The sequence below is a fragment of the Macrobrachium rosenbergii genome, chromosome 39 (genome assembly GCF_040412425.1).
Source record: "Macrobrachium rosenbergii isolate ZJJX-2024 chromosome 39, ASM4041242v1, whole genome shotgun sequence".
Classification (NCBI taxonomy): Eukaryota; Metazoa; Arthropoda; class Malacostraca; order Decapoda; family Palaemonidae; genus Macrobrachium; species Macrobrachium rosenbergii.
The window spans coordinates 4564369-4587853 of NC_089779.1; the positions used below are offsets into that span (position 1 = coordinate 4564369).

Below are 23485 nucleotides of genomic sequence, written 5' to 3' on the forward strand. Positions count from 1 at the left end.
CTTCGGGCCAGCCCTAGGAGAGCTGTTAATCAGCTCAGTGGTCTGGTTAAACTAAGGTATACTTAACTTATCTCTCTCTCTCTCTCTCTCTCTCTCTCTCTCTCTCTCTCTCTCTCTCTCTCTCAGAAATACTAAACCCTACGTCTAATGTGTATGAATCAAACCTGGTTTATAAAAAATGTAATTTATTCTGTAAATCTAACATATGACAGGCTAAAAATGAGATATGATGATAGAAAATTACTCAGCCACTTCCCAAACACATTAAACAGTTATGAAATAATAATAAAGTGTAGGATTAATTCCCATTCCCCATTCAGTCACTATGTGTTATCCATTCTAACTTTTTATGTCTTACGTCACCAGTTCACATAAGTGGCCATTTTCCATAGTGGCCATGTTGTTTGGGTGGTATGTCTACACATGATTTCCCATGCATGTGCATGACTATCCATGAAACATCTGTAGAGAGAGAAATCATCTCCCATTAGTATTAACACCAACTTAGTTCACATTTCTACCATTAGACCACGTAGAAAGAAATGTCACAAGAAACGATAAGCCACTAAGATGTGAAGTTACTATTTGTCTTTAACACTCACCCTTACAGTAAGGGAACCTGGTCCCAGAGTCATTATAGTCCTTCTCACTTGGCTCATCCAAACCAGATGTATGGCACTTTACAGAATCTCCAGGCACTTACTCCCAAAGCCATTCCTCATGGCATACAAACTTACAAACCCCATCTTCACGACACACCATATGCAGGTTCTAACCGGACAGAGCTACTACAACATTTGAGACAAAACACTAATGAGCCCTTCTGGCCACGTGTCGCCGACGCGGCTGTATCTAAGGTGACTTTCATCCAGGCACCCCGTGCTGAGCGCGGCCGGTCATCAGGCATTCAACTATGCGCTGGAATGCGCGTAATGCCGCAAAACACTACATAATCAAATAGTGACATATACTTAGAAAAACAGAACGCAGTTTTTAAGGCTGGTATATGAACCAGTTAATTTATGCCTCTCAGCCACATGTAGTATAGCAGTTTGTGCACGCTAGACTCATTTCATAAATTAATAATAATCTTCATTTAACGATTTACTGATTATTTATCTAAAGACAAATGAATTCAATGACGTTCAGTGACGTAGAATTTTCTCTTGTCACTTTAGAGTGAACATTGCACCCTTGTGCAGTATTGCTAACTTTGGTTTTAGAGTTGATTTACAACTCTAAACTCTAAGTCGGCTTATTTATGTGTGTCATTTGAAGCTGTGGCAGTCGAATATGGTCAATAGAAATTGTACTTCCTTACTGGCGTAAGCGACGACTTAATTAAACGAGTTATTGGTTGAAGAGTAATCAGATAAGCCCTTCAATAACATGGGCGAAGAGGAAATAGTTGTGTAAATGTTATGCCCATAGGATATTACCGTAATACGGAACAACTGGTTCTTCACATTCATGATACATTTATCCACTCATTTCATGGTCAGATGAATTCCTTTTATGATGTACTTCTGCAGATCCCGAGCTAATTCCTTGTCTCTTCAAATAAATCGGTAAATGTTACTTATACCTGAAATTCCAGTTCTCAGAAATTATTAGAGAGAATTGTTAATAATACTCTTGCTGAAGTGAGTAAAATGACATAACAATATCACTTGACTCTCTCTGGACAACTGAGCATTAATGACTGGTCCAATTTGCTGTGCACTGATTTGATTTTCAATGGCAATGCATCACTCAGAGCACAAAATCCTCAACTATTTGATCACTGACGCTTTAAACGCGGGTGGATAATTTGTTTCGGAACAATAATTAACTCAGTTTCAACAGGACGACTCAAGCCCGAATAATTGGATGTTGCGAATTGTTTCATGAACCAGTTGGCTATTATGGATAATCAGGAACCTCTGTTGAGAATCATGAGACTGGAAAGACCATTGACATGTCGGCTGTGTGTTCGCATGAGAGAAGACGCTTTTGCAATTAATTTCCACATATAATGGAGTCAAAGGAAACCAGTGCGAGCAATCAAGTTTTACCTTTGTTTGTTGTGAATGTCAATAAATGAAATGCTCTTTGTCACGTGCGGTATTTCCTTCGATTTTACTGATGTTAAAGAGTCTAAGGTATTGCGAACTGGAGCAATAATAATAATAATAATAATAGTATTAATAATAATTCAGATATGAGACTGAGCCCCTCATTACTAGACATGTATGAATTGCGTTTAATTCTTATCAAAGTATTTTAAAGGGAAAATTGGCCAACTATTCAACTCCTAATGTACATTCTCCCCAGCTAACACAACACAAGGCTCCTGTCAAATATTATGCACGAAAAGCATCAAGCGGAGAGTTTTCATTTCCTTGTCTTTATTTCTCTTTTATTAGGGGGAGAATCGTGAAAATGATTCCTCGGCGATATGTAGGTCCAGTCTTACCTTGAATAAACAGCAAGGAATAAAACACTACCTTTATCTTGCGGTGGGACATCTCTGTTGTAATTAATAGACTTTGCTCTTTGACTTGGTACCTCCTCCTTTTCCAACGCTCTTACTGCATCTCAAACAGTCATTTCAGAAGTTCAGAGCAGTGGCGATTGAGTTTTTGGCTCTGAGCGTCTAATTGACCGAGTAATTAATCCTGCCATGAAGCGTCATCCGAAGGAGCCTTTGAAGTGTGAATACAGAAGGAACCTGCTACGATAAAGCTGTTGCTGCCATTCGGGTTAACCTAGTAAATGGTTCTGATAAATTTAATAGGTCATACTTGGTTGTTCAGTTACTTGTGATTGTTAGTGTAATTCCATACAAATATCTCAGAAAAAAAGGACGGTATTTCACAATCAGAGAAACAACGATGTTTACAAGGAATAATTTATTGCACAATCTTCACAATCTTGCTATGATTAAAAAAATTTACAAGAATTTTATAAGAATAAAAAGAAATATCCTAACTGTAGTGAATACATGACGTCAACGTTCAGCAGCATTGATCCTTATCATTTTCTGAAAAATTTCGACAGTTTTGTATAGTATCATAGGCCAAGATTTATAGGCGTATGAGAGCTATGCCAATTTTGACACATTAATAAATAATATTTAGATGAAGTACTTTGCTTTTTATGGCAGGTTTCTAAGATGTTTTCAGTGCAGAAATATCTTAACGTACATTTCTGAAAGGAGTTAGTGAAGTGTTGACGTTACTTGTGGCATCCTTCTGGAATATGTCGCAAATTGCTTAGGTTCTTGAAGGTGTGGATAATTTTTAGTTAAGTAGGAGAAAGAAGCCTGTATTTGGATGCAAACCGGCCTTAGGTAACGTTGAGATTCATGAGTGACCGTTATTCACCTGATTTCATTCTTCTATATAAGATTCTCTACTAGTTATTCATATTTCTTTTTTCTTTTGAGAAGCTGGAAAAACTGTTTTCACGAGTTTTTCTTTTATATTTTTCGTTGGGGTGCCTAAAAGGAATGGAAATGTAGGAATTTTGTGAAAATGTGCTCTGAGGGAAAAAGTTCTCATATAAGAGTTAGTCAGTCTATTATGTGGCGGCAGAGATTAGAGGGAGGAAGACGTTAAAGGTTCGGGTATAAAATAGAAATGAAATTTGCATATGTCTCGTAACCTTGTGTTTGTGAACATTACCTGATATAGACTACAGAAATACGAACGACGCTACTTGAAGAGGTAATTAAAAGGATCCAGAAGGGTGTTTGGAACTGAGGAAGGTGGTCTTGTAACAAAGAATATTTGCTTAAAATTCGTTTCCTGAATTTTGCAAAAACGTGTAGTCCTAAGATAGCACATTTTATGCGATGTGAAAAAAAAGTTTGTTTTATTGCCATTAAAAGATGAGAATTAGCCTAATTTCTTAAGCTAAAATCACGAGTCAAATTGTGTACTATAAGGTCGACGGATATTATGTTTACCGGGACCTAGACTTCTTTATAGTGTTTTACAGAGGGGATAATTATTTTTGTCTGAGATTGGTCATTTTAGACATGAATTTACTTCCCAAGACGGAGAAGAGCCCAGACTGACATTATACCTAGTTATATGCCGGGAATCTGGCGAAGTTCTTGTACATTAAGTGCAAAAATAGCATCACATTTTTCATATCCAATTTACTTGGCATTTTTTTTATTCGTCATAAATTTTTGTCCATATTTGAATAAGACATAGAATACTATTTGCATGTGTGTTTTATGACATTAGTCAGTTCATTAACATCTTTTGTGAATAACTGATTCACTAATTCATGAGCCTGAAATGGAAAAATGCTTTGGTAACGACGTATATCTGATGATCTGAGTTTTGTCTGCAGTCCATATCATGAAACTGGATATCAGATATATATATATTTCGAATGATTTGGGAATAACAAAGTTTTCAGCTGTACTTTTGCGGATACATTCGCCAACAAAAATCCAGACACCACATTGGCCTGATGTCGTGTTTTATTCCGCCCACATTGCAGACGTATATATCATTCATTTTCATTACTGCCAATATTCCAGCGCAGTGGATCATGCGGAATGATATTTGCTCGTGAATATGCAAACTTGTATCGGCCTGAATTTTCTGACGCGATTTATTTTTTATTGTTGTACATCGTATCGGTTCATTATGAATTTCAAGTATTTATTGCCTTAGTTTTTTCTGTTTTGTTTTTATCAACGTATTTACATGAAATATATTTGCTGTTACATACTATTATTCAGTTCGCTTCCGTATCAAACTCATTTTTTAATTGTCGTAAACAGTGCAGATATTTCAAGATGAGGTGAATTGTTTATACCCAATTTGATATTTAGGACACCCAGTAACCACAGAATCATTTCATTCCTATTCTGTGCAATTTTTCAAGATGTTTCGTCTCCAACCTGCATTGTGATGCTATCTTTGTTTTGAAAAACCGTTCACCTTTAACAAATAATGGTTGACGATCTTACCTAATTAGGAAAAATCGATGTCTGCGAGAAAGATGAATATTTAGGTGAAATGCACAATCATATTCAAAACATTTATTGCGGTGAAAATATCACAATAGGAGCTAGTTCTCATGCTATGCAACCTACTCATTAATTAGTTTGCATTGAGTTTATAAAAAATTTTGCTTTACGAAGTAGCTCCTATACAGCTTTTTAGAATAACATATGTTCAAATTACTCAGTTGTAGGTACATGGTAAATTATACAGTACTTTATATAATGCGTAGTTTCCAGACACAAAAGCTTTATAATTTAACATGATTTTAGTATCCTATATCCTTATTTGTGAATTTAAGTATATTATCTTTACAGACATCATTACATTATGGAACGTATCTCACTCTCAGAATTTAAGGATATAAATATTAGGGGAAAAAAACAAGTCTCGAGTGTCAAGAGTATTGTAAACGAAGTCATGGCAATATCTTCGGACTAGATGTAGGTATTTTGGAAATTCTGTAATTGGACAATGTCGTTAGGCTATAGCAGTTAAAACTTGAACGGTACTAAAATGGAACCTTTTAGCAGTTATGCCGGAGGGTTAAATTCAGGGTCGGGGAATATTTTGATTGCCTTAGCTTTTCGTCAGGCTAATCAAATATCGCACACTGCTTAATGGAAGTTTTTTTTTTTTTCCTTCGTCAGGACGACTTCTGTGCTGTTATGCAGATATGCTTTTCTTCTTTAAAAAGTAAATAGCAAGACAGACTTAATTTTGAAAAAAAATATTTTTCCATTCTAAAAGAAAACTTGAAAAAAATAACAATGATTTGTTAAAGATGTTAGAGGGCTAGCTATATTAATTAACTTTGCTTGAAAATTTTAATTCTTTGTTAAGCTGACAGGAGGCAGCTAAAGGGGCAACCCAATCAATGCGATCTTTCCAGTTTTTATCTGTTGATGAAACATTGAATTACATAACACCTTGCGAAAGAATTGACTGACACTTTTCCTTGTAATTAAATAGGATATCTTTGGCTGATAATCTTGCCTCCACTGTTAACAGTGAAACCAAACAATCAATTTGTCAATGCAAGGGTAATCGGGCTGGCATTGTTGGATTTTTCTCATTATATCCTCTATACGTCTCCCACGCCATAAGTTTTAAAAGAGATTACTGCAAACCACGGATGGTGTTACAAGTTCAGGTACTGGATTCAAAGGGCAATTTTCTCACGATTGATCTATGAAATTTAGGCTGTCAGGCCGAGTACTAAGGCATTTCGGCCTTTCAGCGCATGATGGTGAAAAGAGGGAGTTGGAGTGGTTGGACATCAAGATAAAAAAAGAGATGCAGAAAATATAGGGAACCAGTTACAAGGATCTAAAGGTGGAACTGAAAGAAAACCCCACAGGTGCATTAAGATGTAGCACTCAGTAATATTTAAGAAAGGGAGCAGAAACACACACACATTATATATATATATATATATATATATATATATATATATATATATATATATATATATATATATATATAATACACTTTTTATTCTGAAGAAATTCCTTCAAAGATTCTCGAACTTATTATCGTGACCAACGCTTCGTGAAGGGAGGAATGCTGAGGAATCCAGATTATAGCCTTGTTTTTACAGACACCTCGGAGAGTCTTTTCATGGTTAAAATCTGACTCGGTGTTATGAGGTGCGGATCTGTCATTATCTTTTAAATCATTCCTAAAATGAGTTTTTTTTTCTTTAGTTCATAAGGCAATTTAGTTTACCATTCAATAGCTGGTTTCCAAACTAAAATCGTGGGTTGTGCAAAAGTATAGGAATGCTGCAATAGCAGCTCTTTTCTGAGCTTTTAGCTTCCCTTCATAGTACAGCATGTGTATATTTTTTGCTCGTGAAAACTGGAACGTTAAAGACAAGACAATAGCAGAAGGGACATAGCAGGTAACACTGAAGAGTTTAGAGATTTCTCATTTCTTTTCAAGTATTTTCGTATGGATGCATTCCTCTGCATCTTCACAGTTCACAATCATTCCACTCTTCTTATGCCACATGTATAATTGCAAGCAGTTCGTGTCAGCTAATTTTTGTTTGTTTAGTTCGATGCGGTTTGGTGTGTTGTGGTTAATGGCCAGTGGCATCACACAGTCCTGAAGGATGTGTGTCGAGTTCATACTTGCAGACTTCCAGGTGGGTATAGTTTCGTGGTACCACAAAAAATAACGGGGTATTGTCAGAAAGAGATTTATTTGATCCTACATTTTGTTTGCTACTCTTTTGCTAAAGCACAGCCTCAGTTTCACTGTACTGTCTACACTGACTGTCGAAGGTTACAGATATACCGAAAGAAATCAAACGAAAACATGTGAATGCAAGCGGTCAAATGAAAGATCTCTGTAGATTTGGACACATTAAACGTGGCCAGGCAAAACTGAGACAGCGAGGACGTGATGGACAAGGAAAAAGGCGGATGGTATGTCTATTTGAACGTATGAGTAATTGAGGCATTGCATGGGAGTTTTGTAAGAAGCAAGAGAAAAGAGCGTATAAAAAACAAGTATCTGAAAAACTGGCTTGGGTTAAAGGCATGGAAGTGGAAAACATATGAGGAGTGTGTAAGTTCCAGGATGCAGTCATAAGTTTGCAGGAATATTATGGTCACAGGAGGTAGGAAAAAAAAAAAAAAAAAACTAAGCAGAAATGTTGGGATATACAAAGTGAAATTATGCCCTTCAGACTTTCATGATTCTTTGTATCGCGTCAATACTTGTACTTAGGAACTTATTGAAATTCATTCTCCTACTTTCCACTGACCTTCAAAATATTTAGTCCATCGAACCAGAACTGCTTTCACTGCATAAACCAACTCCCCATTTGTATTTTTAGTCATGAGATTAATTTGGTGGTTAAACTTCCTCTGTACATTTACTTAATTACCTGTAAATCCACTTTTTAGTTCCAGCCCCTCCCCCATATTACTTGTTTACCTTCCACCCACCCACTTTTTGTTATTTATTGTCTTTTCTCACTCAATTTACTCCTGGCTAAATTGAGTGCTTATTGGAACGCAACCAGTCATGCAAGCATATATAAAGCAAAGACAAAATCAACTTGATAGCCGTCTGGATAAGCCAACTACATCTAAACTAAAAGTCACGGGTCCGAGTTATGGCTGGGGCAGTTGTACAAAGCAATTGTAATTTCACCTGGGCATGATTTATTCCCATGATAATTTGGATTCAGTATTACGTGACAATTGCAGCATTCTATATGCACACATGCAGACATGCACACACAGAAAGGCAGCCAAGGAAGTTAATATATATATATATATATATATATATATATATATATATATATATATATATATATATATATATATATTATATACACATACATACATTGACATAAAGTTCTTCTTTGGTCAGTGCAGATAGAGATGCTGACTGCTGTTTATAGTAATTCTGAAATACTACTGATCATGCAGGTCCGGTATCTTGCTTCCAGGGGAGTGGACCGAGACGATAAGATCTTAGGAAAATGACCAGTAAGAAACTTATTCATTTTCTTTGTATCTTTTTGGCAGTTGAAGATTTGGCTTTAGCCTCGACGTTGCTTTCCACGCCTTTACTGCTTGCGAACGAAATTATATCAGAATACTTTATCCCCACCCTTGGTGTAGACGAAGAGAGTTTCGACGTGAAATCTGTTAGCGATTTATTTCTGTTCCCTAAACTTATACGAATTTTCCAGATTGAATTTCATCTGAATACTGTTTAAGCTCTGGAAACGTTTTTCCGAGCACTCTCTTTGCAAGAGACTCCAAATCATCATCCCATATTTCGTCAAGTTTTCAAGTGCGACGTCAGGCACGAGGATTCGAGAGCCATGGAAAAACGCTCGGCTGAATCGCAGTCGGAAACGCCTACGTTTTCGGTTTTTTTTTTTTTTAGCACAGGCAGAGGAAATAGATTTCTCCATAATGCATTATCCTGGAGATCAAAAATCAATGGTAGCCTTGAATTCATCCTTTACAAAGACATTTCGAACATGTCTGTTTATCTGTCTCGCATTTTATCAGCTCAGTCCCATGATTTTGAATTTTTCCCAGGAAAGAAGCGCCAAAGCTTTTCCAAGAATTGTAAACTGTTTTGTAATTCGTGGTCTCTCGAATGGAGATTAGAGTTCTTTTTGTCTACTTTTCCAAAAGCGTTGATGTTCAGTGCTTGTTTCGTTTTCCGTGTTTGGGTAAATTGTGTACTAATGTTAATGAAAACTCTTTTTTTTATAAAACAATGAATATTCGAGCGAAAATTTTCTTCTGTGTCAAAAGAAACAAACAATCTCTGGTGAGCAGGAATAATATACCACTTTGTCCAATCAAAGGTAAATGTAGTAGTTATTACAAGACAACCACGATATTCCAGGCTGATAAAAGTTGGGGTTTTAATGAGACCACTATGCTAATGTGGGGCATTTGATGCTTACGTATTTTGCAGGCAGGAAGATTTTTCTATTTTGCTGTGAAAACAGTGTGGTCTGTATTCAAAAGAAGCAACTCGTATTGCAGCTACTATCACCACCTAAAGAATGTTGAAGTAAACTCCAGGCTTACAGACGCACAGAGCAGATCATGTCGTTCATGCACACGATGCTGAACTGTAATGAAATCAAGACATTACATATCAGCCTATCGTCAACTATACTTTTCCCAAAATAGAATATAATATAGTTCTTCGATGTAGGGATTTTTTTCTAATAGCTTTAGCGTTATGTTATTTTTCTGCGGTAGCCCAATATTGCTCACACTGCTTTCCATACGTACAAAACAAATGGCATCAAAGCGATATGCTTCATATCACTTGGTTTTCCATTGACATTGCATCTGTTGAGACCTCGGCTGGACTATCATCTTCGAGGTAATCTTTTGTGAAATGGAAGTTCAGTTTTTTCACTAAATAGATACAGCTATGATCTGTTCTACTTACGGAATATGGAACTTATTCGACTGGTTTTTGTGATCTCAGTGGTAAGGGGTTTCAAAAACAGGCATGAACGAAAATAGTAATTTCTTTACCGTATATCTTTGATTTCCCTTTGAGCAGCCTACCTAATGCCTCTAGGCTGTTGTTGCTGTAATGCTTATTTCAAATACCATATTCGTTTGTATTGATTTGCATATCAAATCCTTGTGTTACCCTTTTTTTTTTTACCTGCGTTTGTATTTTACTTGATTTTGTGTTTATAATTTTACTTGTTTTTCTTGATCCCGTATTTATTATTTATTGTTTTACGACAGTAACTGCAATCGTTGTTACCCCTTCAGCATTGTACATTGTATGTAGTAACAAGAGCTATAATTTTATTTTTTTAATTCTCTTATTTTATATTTCATCAATTATAACTGATATTTCCTAGATAATAACACCAGCCTGTTCCTACCACTTACATTATATTCACGAATTGTTTAAAATGACACATTTATTTCAGACTAATGTACAATTTTCTTTTTTATATTTTGCTAAGGCAATTATTCTTTGATGAAAGAATAAAAAAAAAGACTATATCAAGAGACGAATAAAACTTATTTGCAATAAACTGACCGTTCCAAATTGCCGTCTGTTTCCAGCTTCGCTTTTTTCGTCGTCGAAACGTCCAGGTATTTTGTTTTACATCGCAAAGTCAGTTTCATCCAACAGCGAGAGAGATTGCACACCATCCTTTCGACACGCACAGAGAGCGATTCCTTTCGCTCAAGTCCCTGTTAGTCAAAGGACCTTTGCTCTTCCAGGAATAAGAGACGAAAGAAATAGAATGAAACGGTCTCCCACACAATCTCTGTTTTTTGCATCATTTATTTTTTTCGAACCCTTTCCTGGTATCTTTTTCGGATCTTCTATTTTTTCATGAGTTTTCTCTCGAGATTGAAAGGACGGTCGAGTCGCATTCCAAACGGTCAGTGCTCTATCTTCTTCTTCTTCTTCTCTAATATAAGAGAAGAGTTGGCAAGACAGCCCCTTCTATAGTTCAATTTTTTTTTTTCCTATTGTAGAAACTCGAATACCCATAAAAACCCACGGCATTCATGCTACACCATCCATACTAACAGTCAATATTCCTTATTGCTGGCTTCTATTCACTTCTGTAAACTTCTGCTCCCATTTCTCGTTTTGCTAATACTTACCGACATTGTTGGTAGTTTCTCCAATTTCACTTTACCATCATCAGCGTTTCTCTAGGTACGTCTCACTTTCTCATCCCCAACGATTCGCCTAAATAAAAAAATAAAAAATTCTCAGACTTCTCCCATCACACTTTTGTTGAAAGGATTAGCATCAAACTAATGTTTCTTTTATATATGTATGTATGTATGTATATATATATATATATATATATATATATATATATATATATATATATATATATAATATATATCTCTTACACACATCCACATATACATGCATAAAATAAATATCAGTTTAATGTCAGTGTTTTCAAGAAGAGTGTTATAGAAGTCTGAGAAAAAAAATTTTACATTTAGGCGAATCGTTCCATGATATATATATATATATATATATATATATATATATATATATATATATATATATATATATATATATATATATATATATATATATATATATTGTGTATATGTATGTGTGTGTATTTATATATAAGACATGGGACTAATCACGTATATGTTAATAAGATTTTTAATGATGAGAATCCGTAATTATTCTTTATGAGTTACATATTTTAATAACTATACAGTATCTAGTATTTATCACTTATCTCTACAGTTGCAAGAAATTTCAAATGCTGCTAAAAAAAGAAAAAAGTTAAAGTCGAAATGGCTAGGAAGGGAAGGACGAATAAAGTAAATCTAAATGTTACTATAAAGACAAAATATGTCAGTCAGCTAATTTACGCGTTAATTTGTTGTCTTTTTAAAAGGAACAATCAGACTGTCTAGGTGGTTTATGGCTTGTTTGTGTGGCAATTCATGTCTTGTTCAAAGCAGAATCGACCTTCGCATTGTTTTCTTTAATTTTGTGAGAAGAGGACAAAATTCTACCTAGCATTTTAGATAAATTTTCCATCTTTCGTTTGTGTTGCTTTTGCTGGATTATTTTGTCAAGTTTGAGACTGAATTATCTTTGAAGTAGTCTTCAGGCTGAGACTGAATTGTCTTTAAAATAGTCTTCAGCCTGTACATCATGACGTGTTGCCTTCATAAAACAAACATATCTTTTGCAATATTTGTTTGGTAATCCTTGACAAAAAAAAAAAACCCTCGGATAACAAGATATAATCCAGTGCCTATAAATCTACAAATCTCGGTGTCTTGTGAATGACACGCTACGACTACAACTAGATATTAGGGTTTATGATCCACTTCGAGCAGCGACAAGAGTGACAACATTGCTTTAAACTCAAGCAAACTCAGATCTTAAGGTGGACAGGAACAAAGCACAAAAGAGAATTTGCATAAAACGTTTTCATTTCTTTGTCTCTGGATGAACACTCGACTGCCTGTCTAATGGAAAACACATTGTGTCTCATGCGCTGCCGCCCAGGGGATTTTAGGCGAAAAAGGGACGAAGAAAGGAGAAGGGAGACATTCTTTTCCACTTTAGGCTCCAAAATTTAAGGAAAGAGTGTTCTGTCGCCTTGTACCTCACGCTATAGTTGCTTATTTCTTTGGGAAAGCTTTTTGCCATTAGAAGAATTTTTTTTATTTTATCTCCAGACCTCCGTAAAGAACCAAATTAACGAGTAAAATATGACGAATTACAGCAATAACAATAAGTGTGATATACGAACTGGAAATAGCCCATTTTAGAAGGTTTAATTGACCGTGATATATATATCAGTCGAGAACATTTCGCGTCATCAAGCAATTAAATGATGAAAGGGAATGAAAACAATGAGATAATTTCATAACGTGAGAAACGTACAGGTCGAGGACTGCCGTAATGGAGCAATTTCCCCAACTCTAACCTTCGGCGCTCATGCACTATTCTTCCTTCAATAAAATCTTACTTTAAACATCGAAAAAATCATGAAGGTAACACTCTAGGGTACACACGTCACATTTAGGGTTGCCGATTTTGGGATGTGGCCAGACCCTTACTCAGGAGCAGTGCATATAGTCCGTCAGGTGGGAACGTGTTACGGCTTCTAAACACCACTTGAAATAAAAAAATATATATGAAAAAATTTTTTTTAAAACACGCTTTTATTAAAAAGCACTAAAAAGTGAAAAATAAATCTTTTGAGAAACCAGGATTTTCTTACAAAAAGAAAAGCGTGGGCGCCAAACGTGGAAAGAATCGCTGCAAGAAAAGAAATATATATATTTTTTCAATTCTCGTAACATTTCCTTTTATGTTTGGCGCCCACGCTTCTATTTTTGTAAGAAAATCCTGGTCTCAAAAGATTTATTTTTCACTTTTTAGTGCATTTTAATAAAAGCGTTGTTTAAAATTGTTTATATTTTTATTTACTTTATACCTTTTAGTTTTGACAGAATTTGTAACCGATTTATGACTGTAGCGAACAGATAGACAGGCGCAGAAGTCAGGTTAAATAAAAGCATGTAATAAGAATAAGAATAAAAGTAAATGTGTTGATTACAGTTTACTTTATGTTTCAGTGTTAGAAAAGGTTCAATTTTAAAACAAAGTAGCCTTGCAGGTAAAGTCTAGCAATTTTTATTTCTCAAGTTCCTTCCTCAGAAGAGCTCCATTAACCATCGCCGCGCTAATCAACAGTGTAAATATTAGCTATGGAGAAATATTTGTTGTATTGTTATTGTTATTATTCTGAAAACTCTCCTTATCCCGTAAGATCTTTCAATCCGAGCCACTGCCACTCCATATGTGGTCAACCATGCCTGAGGCCAAAATCATTTTAGCTGAAGGAACCCTACCAAATCTCTTCAAGTAAGACTCCGTGGAAGACTTGCAGCGTCTTGAGCAATGATTATTCAGTCGATACCTGTTGGGTATTCAGGAAATTCCAGCTGAAGTGAGGGGAGGGAGGCAGAAATATACCCATGTATGAAGAGTGCCTTTAAATTTAATTTTTCCCGTGAGATATTCAAGGCTCATCGAAATTGAAGGAACCCAGCTGCGAAGAATGACTGGATGAATCTGATCATCTTTTGTAATTCCTGCATTATTCCAACATCTATGTCAAAAACAAAAACATCCCAGAGAAGGGTACAGAGCCTTATGAAAGTAGCTTAAATCCTCATTTACGTGCGGTAATACCGTCTATATTGTAAAATACTATAGAAATCAATACAATGTATATTCAGTGTTACTTTTGTTCCATTAATCTAAATTTATGATTTCATACACTAAAATCTATCGGTAAAATATAAACAAAATAATAAACTACATATCAGTATAAAGCAACCACTAAATCTGTCATTAAATTTTCGAAAGACCAAAGAGGAGATCAGATTTGTCATTTCAAGGAGGTAGTTACGGAGAATAAACGGGGCGTAATCATTCCGAACTAAATCCGTAGGATATTTTCAACGGATTAGCTTTCTTATTTTTGCATCTAAGAGAAGTGTCGATCCTGCAACAGACTCGTAGTCTAAGAGCAATAAAATAAGGATTCGTGCCCTCGTTTCCTGCCTCTAAGCTGAATGTGCAATCAACTTAATGTCGAAGAAATGGCGCATGAAACATTCTCGAATCGCCTATCAGTTTTGCAAGTGCAATTGGGTCATAGGAAAAGGTATACCTAGATTTCTTTGTTTCTAAATGAATTTTCTGGCTATAATTATTACAATACAAACTCGTGAATGTTACTAAATTATTAGGTGCTTTTTTGAATTAAAAATCCAGATTCATTGTTCTTATTCATAAAATGTTAGACACCAAAATGAATAAGTAAAAAGGCAGTTCATAAAAATAATATAAAATGAATAATTTATGAAACATATCCGGAATATCTTACTAATTAAGAATCTTTCAGAGTTGTAAAGCATCATTCTTTTCATATTTAGATGAGTCAGGGAGGACAGTGCTAGCAAGACAACCCACCCCATGGCAGTTCCGGGTTTTTATTTGCCAACGCCCCCAGATCACACGACCCCGCTGAGGACGTAGCGCTAGAAGGCTGCAGCTTTTGGGTTTCCAGTCCTCTAGGGATAAGGGTGCTGGTCCTATACATTTTTTTTTTTCTGAATCCCAACACACATTACAACCAATTGACAACTGGGTGGACTGGTCGGCAGCAAGCCAGGAACAAATCACTTACCTTGCAAACATGAACCGAGTTTGGGTGTCAGTTATTCTCTTGGCATTATTGAATTCGTCAGTAATGGGATAGTAGCGGTTTGATAGTGAAAGTATAAAAAACGCCATGTCAGAAATAATTTACCAACTATTGTGCATATTCATGTACATAAACCAACCTCATATGTACGCTTATCAATGCATTTTTGTAATTGATTTCGTCCCAGTTCGCCAGATATACTCAAGTTATTCTTTGTGATATCATACTTTTATGGCATTGCTACAGTGGGAGAACTTTTCACTTTATTCTCAATATCAGAGTCATGGTTTTCAGTGGGTAACACTCCGAAATCGATGAATGCATTCACCAAAAAATTGAAGTACTAACGGTTTTTGGCCTGTAATAACATCACAGGTAATAAGTCGGTTCTTGAATTTCAGAGAACTATATTCTATCAAAATTGAACCAGACTGATTCTGAATGGGAATCGCAGTGTGGCCTCACCATGAAAGCAAAAGAAAAAAAACATTTGTCAAATGAAAAAATACCAACAACTTCCTCTTACCAGGAAATGGAAAACAATCTGAAATTCCCTCCAGCTGATGGAATTGATTCTGCTTCCAACTGATGACCTCTGCACATAGGTAGCTTCGGAAAACGGAAAAGTGAGGAGGACAGAAATTAAAAACAGTGTAAAATGTATCATTCATCAATACAGCAATCGGCAAATAAATGTGTCCCGTAATTTTTTTTTCTGGTTAACTTCAATAGTCACAGCATTTTAATGGAGGAACTATTTTATTATTATTATTATTATTATTATTATTATTATTATTATTATTATTATTATTGTTGTTGTTATTATTATTATTATTATTATTATTATTATTGTTATTATTATTATTATTCAGTTCGTAAGTATTCGTGAAGGAATTTCTGTCAGTATTATTATTATTATTATTATTATTATTATTATTATTATTATTATTATTATTATTATTATTATTATGCTGACATAGACAGTGGAAAAAGGGCGCCAGGAAGCCGTAATTTGCTCATCGTTGGCACGCCAAACCCAATGACAGGATAGGTACGGACTGTTTCTTTATCGGCCGTATCACATAACTATTGGCTTTAAGGAAATAAAATGGGGAAAAATGCTCTCGTGATAACGCATGGAACTGCATCTGTGAACCTTGCAATTAACACATTACAGGGAAAATACGCAAAACCCCCTTTTATATTGTAGTGAATGCCGTCTCAACGTGTGTGGAAGAGGAATTCAGATTAATATTCAGTTAATAGCTCTCGGTTCAAATACTTCAATTAACCCTATTAAATCTTTTACCTCTTGGGGTTCACTCAATTTTTTGAGCTATCAGATTGATATACTTTGCTTGCTGCCGTTTTAATAATTTTGATTATAGTATTTCATGCAAAGTTAGATGTGAGAGTGAACTCCAGTTAATAGAGACTTTTTATATAGATCAGCTGAAATCCAACATACTACACAAAACTCTGGATGTCGTTCTTCTGGAGGAAAGTGTTGAAATTTAATTTTTTTTTATCAAATTTAGCAGTTGATGACAAATCGTTTAATGATCTTCTTTTTTTTTTTCCAAAACTTTGAGTGGCAATAAATATACTTTCTCAATTTTGACAGAGCGTGAAGATGGACATATGTTCTAAAAGTTATGCAACAGACACTAAATAAACGAGGAAGAATATTATGAGGTATATATGTTTTGTTATTGCAGTTCCTCACCCGAATACGATATCCATCGTCTGGACTTTATTCAGTTATTGCATAGATCATCGAATGGTTATGCTCAATGTATTGTATTTACAAATCGAATTCCTTTAAGGATCTCCTATAATAGTATTATAGGCCCTGTTATGTTTCATGCAGTTCAGTTACATAAAAAAATAGTTAAATTCTTCAAATAAGTCTATGTATCGCAGTCGTCTATTTCAAGTTGTATAAAACTAACTTGGTTATAAAGTGCAAATTGCATCTCTTGAATCATAAATTAGAAGGACATTCGAAATGGTCATTTGTACATTTCAAACAAATATTTTTTTTCGTGTATTAACTGACTCATCACTTTCACACGAATTATTCAGGAGATTGAACGATCAAGTTCAGAATCACTGAAATAAAAGCATTGCGCTTCTATATTGAGATTAATTTGCCTCAAAAGCTGGTACCCTATGGTTCACGGCCTAATATTACAGTTTATACTGTGGCACCTTTAAATAAATTAATTAATTAATTGAATATATATATATATATATATATATATATATATATATATATATATATATATATATATATAATATATATATGTATATATATATATATATATATGTGTGTGTGTGTGTGTGTGTGTGTATGTAATATCTACAAGCATTAGGCCAGAAATAACACGTCGAATTCGCTATACCTTGGAAATAACTTACAACCAACAACTGATATGCGCATCTGGCCAGCCAGGACTCGAATCTGGTTTTCGGTTTAGATATAGTGATATTCAGCCAACTTGTCCATGTATGTAAATATATATATAGATATATATATATATATATATATATATATATATATATATATATATATATATATATATATACTGTATATACATATACATATATACCTACATATATATATATACACGTATATATACATATATATATATATATACATACATACATACATACATACATACATACATACATACATACATACAGAGGGAATCGACAGTAAGTCGAACATATCCTGAAATTAACTGCACCATCCAGCTCTGTCTTGCACACAGTCTGTCCATGACAGTGCCGTTTGGCATTCCATATATCTGATACTTACTTGATCTATATCCATTTGCGCACATTATTAAAATAAGATAAAGCAATAAAATTAAAGAACAAATTTGTTTAAGCAATATAATTAAAAAACAAATTTGTTTAAGCAATATAATAAAAAACCAAACTTGTTTCAAAACCTATTGTTAGCAAAGGAAAACATTTACATCTTTATCCTTTTTTGTTTTCTTGAACCTTGAAAGGGTCTTTTGTGGGTTTACCAAAAAATGAGACTCTCTCTCTCTCTCTCTCTCTCTCTCTCTCTCTCTCTCTCTCTCTCTCTCTCTCTCTCTCTCTCACCACATAAGTAAAACCTCTTTGTTTATGTTTATGTATGAAATCTTCATCTCCTTCGAGGGAAACTCATTCTGTTTATTTTTTCATCCTCCAGCGCAGCTTCTCAAAAGGCTTCCCGATCGCCAGAGTATCATCGCGGTTGGAAAAAGGCGCTTCGCTTACCCAGGTAAGTAGGTAATATGGGTTCGTTCACCTTTATTTTATCTTCTGTTCCTAAGTGTCGATGTTACTGGGAGTGGGTTGTGATCAAAGGGGAATTTATTTATTATATATATATATATATATATATATATATATATATATATATATATATATATATATATATATATATATATATATACTTTTTGTGTGTGTGTGTGTGTAGAGAGAGAGAGAGAGAGAAAGCGAGCGAGTTTGTACGTACACAGAGGTATTAATAACAAAGAGGCTACCGCTTATTTTCTAGGGAACTAAGATTTGTTGTTGCATACAACTGCCCACTTGTTATGGGGAAGCATGGCCAGATTTTAGAGGCGTTATAGGTGTATGTGTGGAACAGCTTATTTCCTTTGCCCTTCTTAATTTTATTGCGTCTCATATATGTTTTTTTTTTTTTTAATTTATTTATTTATTTATTTATTTATTTATTTATTTATTTATTTATTTATTTATTGTCGTGCAGAGTAGGTGCTCGCTACCCAGGTATCTTAGATTTGGGAACTGAACTCGTCGGGAAACACGTACTGACACATTCTAATCCACCCAGTCTTTATGGACATTAATTCACAAAATGCCAGCGGACTTTTTTTTTTTATTATTTTGACTACCGTAAAAGCAAATGATTCACCTCATGGCGAAATATTGTTGAGACAGACTAAGGTGACACTATCAGGTTCTGAGGAACACAAAGCCACGAAGAATAAAGCAATTGAGAGGTTCTCATCCACGAGCATAATACCTAGGACGGTTCACTCGCACAGTTTGATGCACATGGTAATCGCGCACAGAGCGTGTCACCTTAAAGGTGGATATTACGTAAGTACTCATGGCTAGAAATACAGTGAGCATTAGTTCTATGCAAGACTTTATTCGTATCTGAATTACAGTCTTTTTCTTTCCAGGGCAACCCTCTGCTCAACTATCTCAATAAATTTACACTAGTTAACACAGAAATGCATATCCCATTCCAAAAGAAAGTCAGTAATTGATAATTTAAGTTTAGATAATGATTATAAGCCGTAAATCGGCCATGACTCTTTTTTCATTATTTTACAGTCTCTTAACATTATTGGTTTTAGTCAACTTGGAACTAGTATCCAAAGCGCACGAATAGCTCTATCTCATAACAAATGGAACCTGCAGATTTAGTCATTAATATTTAATCTGCTTCGCCGACTTGTCTCGTTAGCGACTGGACTTGTTCTGTAATCATTTGCATTGAAGACCTATGGCCTCATTATGTGAATGTGAACATAGTATTCTGATATTCTGTAACGAATATCTAAACAGCTCTATCTTGTGGAACACCAGACACGATAGGTCTAGGTTCACTGTGGATCCCATCAACAGCAACTAGCTGATGCCTACCTGTAAGGAAATCTTGTAGCATGCCTAAAGCATATCCACCCACTCGAAGATTCTGAAGTTTAAAAATAAGTGCCTTATGTTTAAATAAATCGAAAACAGCACTTAAATCTATTTGAATTACTCTACACTCAGGTACTCATCTGCTTTCTATTTGCTTATTGACTATTAGCCAAGAATCCTCTGGATATCACATACATATATAGTGGCTTGAAGATGAGTTTTTCTGCACCCAGGGCACAGGAAGAACAGATAAGCCATGGTGCAACTGCGAGGTTTTCCTCCTTCAAAGCATTTTACTCCCAGTTTCCTCTTCAGCGCTGAACTATCTCATAGGTCCTAGCGCTTGGCCTTTGGCCTAAATTTTATATTCCATTCCATACAAACCCAGGACCACTGAAGACCATTGTACAATTGCTATGGTACATTCCAGGGTTGGAGAACAAGGTGTATATTCAAAGTAACATCTTGAAATGGTTGCCTACCAAGGCTAAAGGGCCCCTTCCACCCTCTGGTGTGACTTTGGAAGAGAATGTTGCCAATGAAAAGCCACATTAACCCACTACACAAAAGTAATCTATTAGAATGACATGAAGACCCCTGATTTTTTCCAAAAGAGTAAATGTTTTCGTGGTCAAGGTACCAATAGTAAGTGAAGTCTTTTCTTTGCTCCAAGTATATGTAAAAGTATTAAATTCATCATAACTCCTTACCAAAAGAGAAAATTAATATCACGGTAATACAGACTTTAAATCAGACTTACAATTTTCAAGATGCTGCTACTTATGTTGAATAATGGAAGCATTAAAAGAAATTGCAATGTCCAAAACCTACGTCCTTGCGATGTTGGCACGATATACATACCAAATAACGAATACGTGTTCAGATATAAGCGCATCCTTTCTCATTCTCTATGTTTCGTTGATTAAGCGAGATATCTGATTTAATGCCCGAAGGTGAGTTTGTGTAACTAATAAATGACCTTGTCCCATTACAGTTCCCGATGAAACTAATAGCATAAATGTCAGTTTACAGTAATATACTTGTTACAATCATTCATTGTACAGGTGGTTAGATCGCAGCATTGCTTGATTGGTGCATGATCTGAATCAATTTTCGCTCGTTTGTGAGAAGCTGAATGATGTATCACGGATAAATTAGAAGACTGAAATAAATGCCTCACCTAATTGCCTAATTGCTGAAAATTTTAGTTTGTAATTATATATATTTAAAATGGGATTATTAGGTTTTAGCAGATACACAGAAGTACACAGAAATTTACAGCGGGCACGTGATATGGAAAAAATTGTAATTGTTTAAAAGAAAAGAAAATATAGCTTTTTTTTAACATGTTTTGTGCATATTAAACCATTGCAGAGGGGAAAGACAAAGTAAACCTAATTAAGTTCCTGGTGAATTATATTCATTTGTTAATTAAGTTGCAAGATGAGATATCGGCAAATCATTTTACCTTTGAAGCTTGGCGCACTCTGCATCTAACGCTGATGACAATGTTTGAAATGGAAACATAATTTATTGCTTCATCTTCAGTTTATCTTTTCCGTGTATGATATATATGTATGTATGTATATATATATATATATATATATATATATATATATATATATATATATATATATATATATACTCTGTATATATGATGTGTGTTTTTATATATATATATATATATATATATATATATATATATATATATATATATATATATAGAGAGAGAGAGAGAGAGAGAGAGAGAGAGAGAGAGAGAGAGAGAGAGAGATTTTGGTTTCATAGATTACTAGTACAAGAAGGATTCTTTACCTTAATTTTTACCTTTTTATAAACAAAGCTAACCGGCGTCTCAAATAGTTCTGTATCAGTTTAGTGCTAATTATATATTTTACTTTTACCCTCCTCTACAAAAGTTTGGAGAACTGTGCAAAGTAGACGATAAGAAGGTTGTTTTATGGAGGAAACGATATTGCAAATATACACACGGCTGCTTTCAAGACAGGTGCATTTAATGAAGTCAGAGAGCGAGTGGCCGAATCTGGTTGGGGTGGGTTTGGGGCCTCATGTTGTTTGGGAAGGAGTTAAAGGAAGATGCACCAATTGGGGGCGGGGATTTAACATCTTGCACACGGTTGCCTGAGAGGTATTTTTTTCTCTAGGTGTAAACCCAAAATCGGTGATTGTATGCAAATCGTTATCTCCCAGAAAATTAGTTTGTTTCACCTGCAGAAAAAGCCGGGAACATTTGTATACTATTACATATAAATATATATATATATATATATATATATATATATATATATATATATATATATATATATATATATACATACTGTATTTATATATATTTATATATATATGTATATGTATAACTGAATCACGAAAATATGGAACGTGATGAATATATAAATAAAGATAAAATCCACGAAGGAAACGGAAACACTGGAGTGATGCTAATATACTTATAATCATAATTATCAAGTTTGAACACAGTTCATAATGAGTTAGTATATTTGTCTCTATATATATATATATATATATATATATATATATATATATATATATATATATATATTTTAATTATATCTCTAAACAAATAGCTATAAATACTATTAGAAATCAAGTTATATGGACAAATATGTAGAAATACTAAGGTTAGATTATTTTGCATACTAGGCTTACCTGGCGGCCATCTTGGAAAATGGCAGACAAATTGGATTCCTGAATGGCAAGGACTGTTCTCCCAAGTAAAGTCTGCCATTTTATGGTAAAGAACCCCCTAATTTATCCCAACAATGATTGAACTTTGGCTATTTATACAAAAATATATTGGCATTCTTTCACGATAATCGTCATATGGCGGCCATCTTGGAAAATGGCCACTTAAGGAAATTTCAGGTGGCTAGCACTTTTTTTCTTAAAGTCTACCCCCAATGAGTATTTCTGCCAAATTTCGTGCTTGTATAATCAAATGAACGATTGTATTGCTTATCTGCTCCACCATAAGGTTCATTGCAGCGTTCCTTAGGTCCCTAGCTGCAACCCCCTTCATTCCTTTTACTTTGCCTCCATTCATATAAAGTCAGTGGCTGTCAGTGGAGAGCAAGCCTGGCAAATGTTGGAAAATTTTATTAAACACATCTGGACTTCCACTAGATCAGAGACCTGCTGATGATACGGTTTGAGCAACCAACAAACCAACATCACCTTTCAAACGTTTTGCACAACCCTCAGTGGTTTCCTTGAACCTCTGGCTAAGGTTAAGGGCACCTAAAGTCTACGATTTTGTTTCTTATTAATTTGCCACAAGCCACTGATTCTCAGCGGGGACCGTAGGCCCCACTGTTAGGGCCTGTGAAAATGTTGGTAGGGCGTAGGCGTGGGATCCAAGATTATTTTCTTGTCAGTGAGACAGATCCACAGAAAACTAAAGTGATTCACTTATTCTTTTATGATCAATAAATACGTAAGTTAGACTCTCTTGTAGTCAACAATTTCATTTACTGAAATTCTTTTTCAGTCACTATTGGAGCATATG

At 34.8% G+C, this 23485-nt stretch overlaps 1 long non-coding RNA gene across 1 annotated transcript in view; it reads left to right on the forward strand.

Moving 5' to 3' along the window:
- The window catches only part of LOC136825663 (uncharacterized), a 232459-nt gene extending 213914 nt beyond the window's left edge, over positions 1-18545 (forward strand). Inside the window, exon 5 of the long non-coding RNA XR_010849393.1 lies at positions 18470-18545. This is a non-coding gene — a long non-coding RNA (uncharacterized lncRNA). The remainder of the gene's footprint in view (positions 1-18469) is intronic.
- Positions 18546-23485: the final 4940 nt, after the last annotated feature.